Raw genomic sequence first — 6,930 nt, 5'->3', positions numbered from 1 at the left:
AACGTAATTGAGTATTCAAATTAATTATCTCACTAGAGAAATAACACTTCAAATTATCACATTTTTTTGTTATATTATAACACTGCCAGCAATTTATATTCAAAATATAAATGGGTTGAAAAATTATAATAATATGTTTTACGCATTCATTTAATAATAATAATATTTCGAAACATCTCATAAAATGAAAGCACATATTAGAAAAAATCGTAGAAAAAAATGTAAACCAAGAGAGACTCGACTAATTTTTTTTAAATTTTTATTTATTTTGCTATAAAATTATTTTTTGCTTTTTTTTCTCTATGTTAATTTAAATGTACTTTTTATTCTAAATGTCATGTTGTGAACGTCTTGAATTAATAATTTGTTATGTGCTGAATGTGTCTTTTTTTAAAATAAATAAATAAATATTTCACTGTGTGGGTGAGTACTCTTGAGTACTCTTGACATTTGAGCTATCGGTCTACCTATCACCTATGATATAATTTAAACCTGAATAATATTCTATATTTTCAGTAATAATATTTTAACATACTTGAATCTTGTGTATACTGTGTATTATTGAGTAATAACATTATTATTTAATAACTATAATGATTCCTTTCAAAAGATATTATTATAATAATGACGTGTATCTATTTAATTATATTACACCCACTTAAACATATTTTGTCCTTCGGTAGTTTCTAAAACTATGATCGCCCTGAGGGATCATAATGTACATAGCCGTTTGACCTCTTAACTATTGTTTGTTCTTAGGAATCTAATAGGCATAATTTACATACCATTTGTGATAAAATTTGTAATTACAACAGCTACAATATTTATTTTAGTGCTAGATTACATGCTTTGTAAGCAAATTATGCCTAATTGGAGTATCACTTTAAAATTTTAAAATTAAAAAGTTTTAAGTGTACTAATATAAAACAGAAACATTATAATAATATTTTGTTTACTCTTTTATATAAACATGTATGTCAAAAGTATATATTTAAAATGTACATTATTGTTCTATAAAATGGCGGGTACCTTTTTATGATATGTATACACTGCCCATTCTTAGGTAATATATCAGTTGGTAATGTACTTTTTAATGGAAGAAACCAATCCTGAATGAAAAAAGTTAAGTAATTTTTTTATATAGGTAGTTTATTTTATAAAATATTTTATGATCGCGGAAACTTCATAATAATTTAGATATTTATTAATATTGCATATTTAATAAGTTATAAGCTTTAAGAATGTACCTACCATTAATTTTATTCGATTTCCTTTATTTATACACCAGTTTTGGCATAATATACAACTTTCAAAGTTATGTATTAAAAAATGCTTGATTTATAAATATTGGATATATTGAGGTTTAAATATTAAATATAGGAAAAAGGTTGTAACTTAAATTGTAATTTGATATCAATAACTTTATATGTCATATTACCATACCACAAAGCCTTTAGGTAAACTTTGTGTTTGTGTGAGGAGTCTAAAGTTTCATCTTTAAGTATCTATTCAAGGTTATATTGAGAGTAACATGAAATTTTCGCGCTTATACAAACGTATCGGAATAAGGAATATCGTTGAAAACATTCCGTGTTTGTTTCTTTAGAAAGCTCCCCAGTTATTTTAATAAACGTGGTGTTTATTACAAAGCCTAAAGATTGTCTGCCAACAAGTTCAGTTATATATTTCATTATGATTCGTAAATTAAATTTTGGGGTTTTGATATATTATCAAAGTTAAAACTTTGTAAATCTTTAGCAAAGAAATATAACGACCGACTTATACCTATCGTGAAAGATAATATACTCTTATAACTTTATTAGAACGTGTTGTTTTAAAATACTTTTTTAATATTTACATATAATATAAGAGAACGGATTTATGAATATAATGATAATAATAATATTAAATAAATGATATAACAGGTTAATAAGTAAATCGCAGAATAAAGTGACAGTACGGCGTATATTGTGACCATCACGTCACAGCGCTGAGCGATAAAAGGATAGAATCGAGGTACGATACGGGTCATAAATACATAAAATAGAGGGGAGACTTGTAAGTAAGTAGCGAACAGGTGCAAATAAATGCACGTGATCGAGCGGGTTTGTGGGTTTGATTTTTAGTACCCTTTATGACCACTGTAACTTGTCAACTACGATACAGCAGTCAAAATAAATTCTGAAACGACAGGTTATTTAACATACGCTGGATTCAAAGATACATTAATATTTGAAAATAAACATAGGTAATTGAAATATATTTAAATCCACGGACATGAAAATACAACCCATACTGTCTACCCTCAGCTCTTTAGTAGACGAAAAGGTATTCAAATGATACTTTAACTAAACATTTAAGTAAACTATAAATATATATTGAAAAAGACATGCTATTAAGATTTACTGAAATACTTCAGACAAAACTCTGTAACAAATGTATAATAAAGGATGGGCTTTATCAAAAAATATAAATTGGATATAAAGGGTTATCCGAGTTCTGGTATTATTAATAGTTCTGAATTATCGGATTTTTTTTAGATGCAATACAACCAGTGTTTCACGAGCTATATGGCATGTGGCCCCATCTTGTTGGAACTACACTCCGGCCACAAAAAGTCAGTTATCATATTTACCGATAGCGGACGCTATTGAACATAACATTCGCTCTTTCATAATTTTCGAGGAAGTACGGCCCGGTGATATCTTTTGCCCAAAAATCGTATTATATAGTAAATTTCGTAGCATGTAACGATCTCTCTTGAAGCAGTCATAGATATTCTTTGGCCCAACTATAGCAGTACCCATTGAGGTGAAAATGTGCCTCATCAATGATGATGATTTTCCTTGAGAAATTGTTATCAGTTGTCTGCTCTTCCAAAATCTATTCGGCGAAACTACAACACTGCCTATGGTACGTCACACTTAATTCTTGCGTAAACTGGATCTTATACGGGTGTATGTGAAGGTCTTTATGCAAAATTCACTATAAAGACCTGTATGAGAGCCCAAGTTGCTAGCGATCTTCTTGGAATCGAAATTTCTGGATCTTCGGCCACACCTTTGCGTTCAGCAGCAATATTTTTGCGTAAACGGGCTGGACGAACGTGTACAGATATCAGGCAAACCAAAACACTACCTGTCTTTTTTATATAATTTGCAAATATATCCTTTAGTTGGGCGATGATTCCTATCGAATTTTGATCTTAATTTTTGCAGTACAACCGTCGAAGATGTGCCATTTTCATAATATGATTGTACGATTTTTATTCATTGTGCGATGTAGAAACGATCAATTTTATTAAATGGTAGACTTTTCACAGTCATTATATAAAAAAAATAAGCGCGAAATACTTGACAGGTAATAAATGACTACGCAATTCATACTACGATTAGGATAATCCTGAATTTGAAAAAAAGATGTTAAGAAAGGTCATTTGTGTCATATTATGCGGTAAATATGGAACGTTGTGGAAAAAGTATGGGAATTAATTATTGTTTATATTGTAAAGTATCTAATACCCCGTATTAATTGACAACATTAGACAAGTCATGTCTCAAAGATTAAGATACTTTACTCCCAAGTACCTCATTTAAATACAAGTCTGTGAAGAAAGAGAAACAACATACTTTGGGAAAATGAAACGAATTTATAATTAAAGAATAGTGAAATATTGATCGTCAAATAAATAGTTTATTATAATACATTATTGAAATTGAACTTGATATATCAAAATAATGGATTTTTCATCCATCAAATGACATTGAAAAGAAATATATATTATCTTATAAAAGATTTTTATATAAATAGTTTTATGAAAAACTAATATAAACTATTTTGGAAAAGGGTAAAATAAATGACAGAAAATTTACATAACGAGATACCAAAAAACATTGATCGTCTTTCAAAAATGATAACAAAGTCACAGTGACACAAAACGTACAAAGTTCGTAAAGTAGTGAAGAATATTAAAAACAAGAAGAAAACGCAACAACTAAAATTTGTTAAAAAAATAACAAAGTTTGCCAAAAATTTGTCTGGAAGAACGTTCGCCCATAAACATAGTCTTTTTTAAACCTTTTGCGATAAATTTCAAAAGTTAAGTAACTTTTTTTGGCAACGGCATTTGTTTACGACAGGTTTGGCTAATATTTTATTTACTTTTCAATTCGAGACGCGCACAAAAAAAAGCGAACGTAAGTATTTTTTTAGCTTTTTACTTAATAGAGATACTTCTTGCAATGTATGAATAGTAATAGTGATATGTATCCACTTTGAATTGTCTGAACAAAATAAACCTATTTTGAATAACATTAGTTTGATTTAATGCTAACTCAAATAAACTATATTATAACTATATAGATATTGCTAATTGTATAGTTTTGTATTGGACGTTTCGACAGAAGTTAGAAACTCTCACAACGCGGATTGGAATAATTGATCGTTATACTGATTGGTGTATATATATATATATATATATATATAGACCTAAAATAACATAATTATTGCATATTATACACAAAGTTAACCAAGGACCTTGGACTATAACTAGAGAGAGTCGTGTGTTTTTTTTGTATAATAATTATATAGAAATATAGAAAATAATATTACTTCTGTATACGTTGGCACATTGATGGTGGGCTTATATTATGACGAAAATTCTAATTCACACAGGTATTATATTATAATACGGCCAAAACAACTGGAAAAAAATGGTGTTCGATTGTCTGGGATGGAAGTTTTTCAGTTGTGCTAAAGATGATGATTACAAAGTATGCCGTTGCAACTTTTTTTTAAACAAATGATTAATTTTTAAAATAAAATAAGACACTATCTTTACTTTTGTATCTTTAATTGTAAATTTCTATAATAATTATTTAAGACTATGTTATCTAAAATGCCTAAATGTATGCGTTAATTATTGGAACTCTATAGTCTACTCGTATATAACAGAAAAACTATTTAGCGACCAAAATTGTATTGCTATGCTTACTTTCACAGATTCAAAGGATACCAGTATTTATTTTATAGCTTGCCACAATTTAATCTGCAATATTCAATGATTTGCATCATATCATTTAACTATTATTCTAAATCATCTTCTTATTCTTTAACGTTTTTATAATATTATTAATACTATCGACCGAGGGTAGGTACGTGATAGACTTTGAATTATTTTAATGGATTTAAGTTTTGTACTATTCCATTTGAGTCGTTTTTGCGACCTGACTTTCGCCTTTTAACATCTTTAAAAATACCTTTTAAAATACAGTTAATTCTAACTTATTTAATAAATTAATACAATAAAGTAGGTAAAAATTTTATCACCAACCTATTAAGTCAAAGATCACAATAAAAAATATAGCAAACAAATTATGAATAGTTGAAGTGTTTGTAAAAAACCTCCATCACTAATAATACAATCAATATGCATTATACATCGTCACAAAAAATGAGATAATAATCAATTATTATTAAACTACATTATATAACAGCTACATTGAAGAGCTGTAAAATCGTCATGGCATATTAATTAGATACTATTTTATAGAAACAATGGTATTGGAATAATGTACTTTCCTCAATATTAGATTGGCAATATTAATAATCTTAAAAATGAATTACCGAGGTATTTTATTTCAGTATTAATAAATCGGCAAACGTACAAAAGACAAAATCAATTCGATATTCCATTCACTAAATAATTACGATTCGCAAAATAAATTCTGTGAATTGGCATACTATAATTAAAAGTTTTCTTCGCATTAGAGTAAGAAAACAATTAAACTACATTCTTAAGCTTTATTTAGACATGTTTATTTTAAGTAAACTAATTCTGTAATGGACGAAAAGTTTCCCTTCACGCCGTTTAATGACAATTAACAAACGACAAAGTTTAACACTATAGAAGTAACCTTCCCCCACCAGCCAATATTCGTTTGAAAAAATGTCATGATAGCTTCTTAAAATACCTACGTAGATTATAAATAATACTTCATATTAACATTTTTAATTTTTTTATATTACTGATATTGTTAATATCAGTAAATAGATCGTTGTACAGGTGTCATAACGTCCAGGGTTATCGGAAATTTTGGCGTATTTCTCGCATATACACCACAAAAGAAAATGAACATTTTATAATATTAGGTATTTATTATAAAATAAAAGTCAATTATAACAGGTTAAAGGAGTGAGAGACTTATATTTCTGAGAGAGTAAAAATTGAGACATCACAATTAGGGAATCCAATCCCGAGCCAAAATTCTGATCCCGGGACCATAGTTAATACATTTTTTTTTTTTATATTTACAAATAACATAAATAAAATCGGTCAAAAATAAATCTAGTATAATTTATACTACGAGTATTTAAGACATTTTTATACAACGTTTTCATTAGCTCGTATTCTTATTTGTCCGGTGGTTGTTTGTCCGGTACAAATCTTGCAATCGATTTTTAACTAACTTCCCGGGTAGCTAGACATTTGAAACTTTTAGAATATATCAGAACACGATGCCAATGCATTCTTTTAATACTTTTAGCCATCTTTAAGCAGAATCGAATTCATTTTAAATTAATTCTGTTTTGTATAGAAAGTTATTTCAGAAAAATCCATAAAAAGTTAAAGACTATTATTGGTTACTAAGGCGGTGGTCCTAGCAACTAAATTATTAATATACGTGCGTCACTATGGAAATCAAAATGAAATGTCAAAATGACATTTCAGTATTTTATATTTGTTTGTTTTTTTATTTAATTCATATCAAGTACAAGTTTGAGCAAATTTAGTATAATAATTCAACAGAAAATTTAAAATCGTTGTATATAAAAAGTTCTTTTTTTATCTTGTAATTATTATTGTTAATTATGTTAATTGTTCAATCTTGAAAATACATAAGTTTAATGGAATAAATAATATTGTAATAT

Source organism: Rhyacophila brunnea, unplaced genomic scaffold (assembly GCF_057557595.1).
Source record: "Rhyacophila brunnea isolate RB1 unplaced genomic scaffold, BYU_Rbru_1.0 scaffold_4, whole genome shotgun sequence".
Taxonomy (NCBI): Eukaryota; Metazoa; Arthropoda; class Insecta; order Trichoptera; family Rhyacophilidae; genus Rhyacophila; species Rhyacophila brunnea.
The sequence above is the reverse complement of the archived record's forward strand: the minus strand, read 5'-3'. Positions refer to the sequence as shown.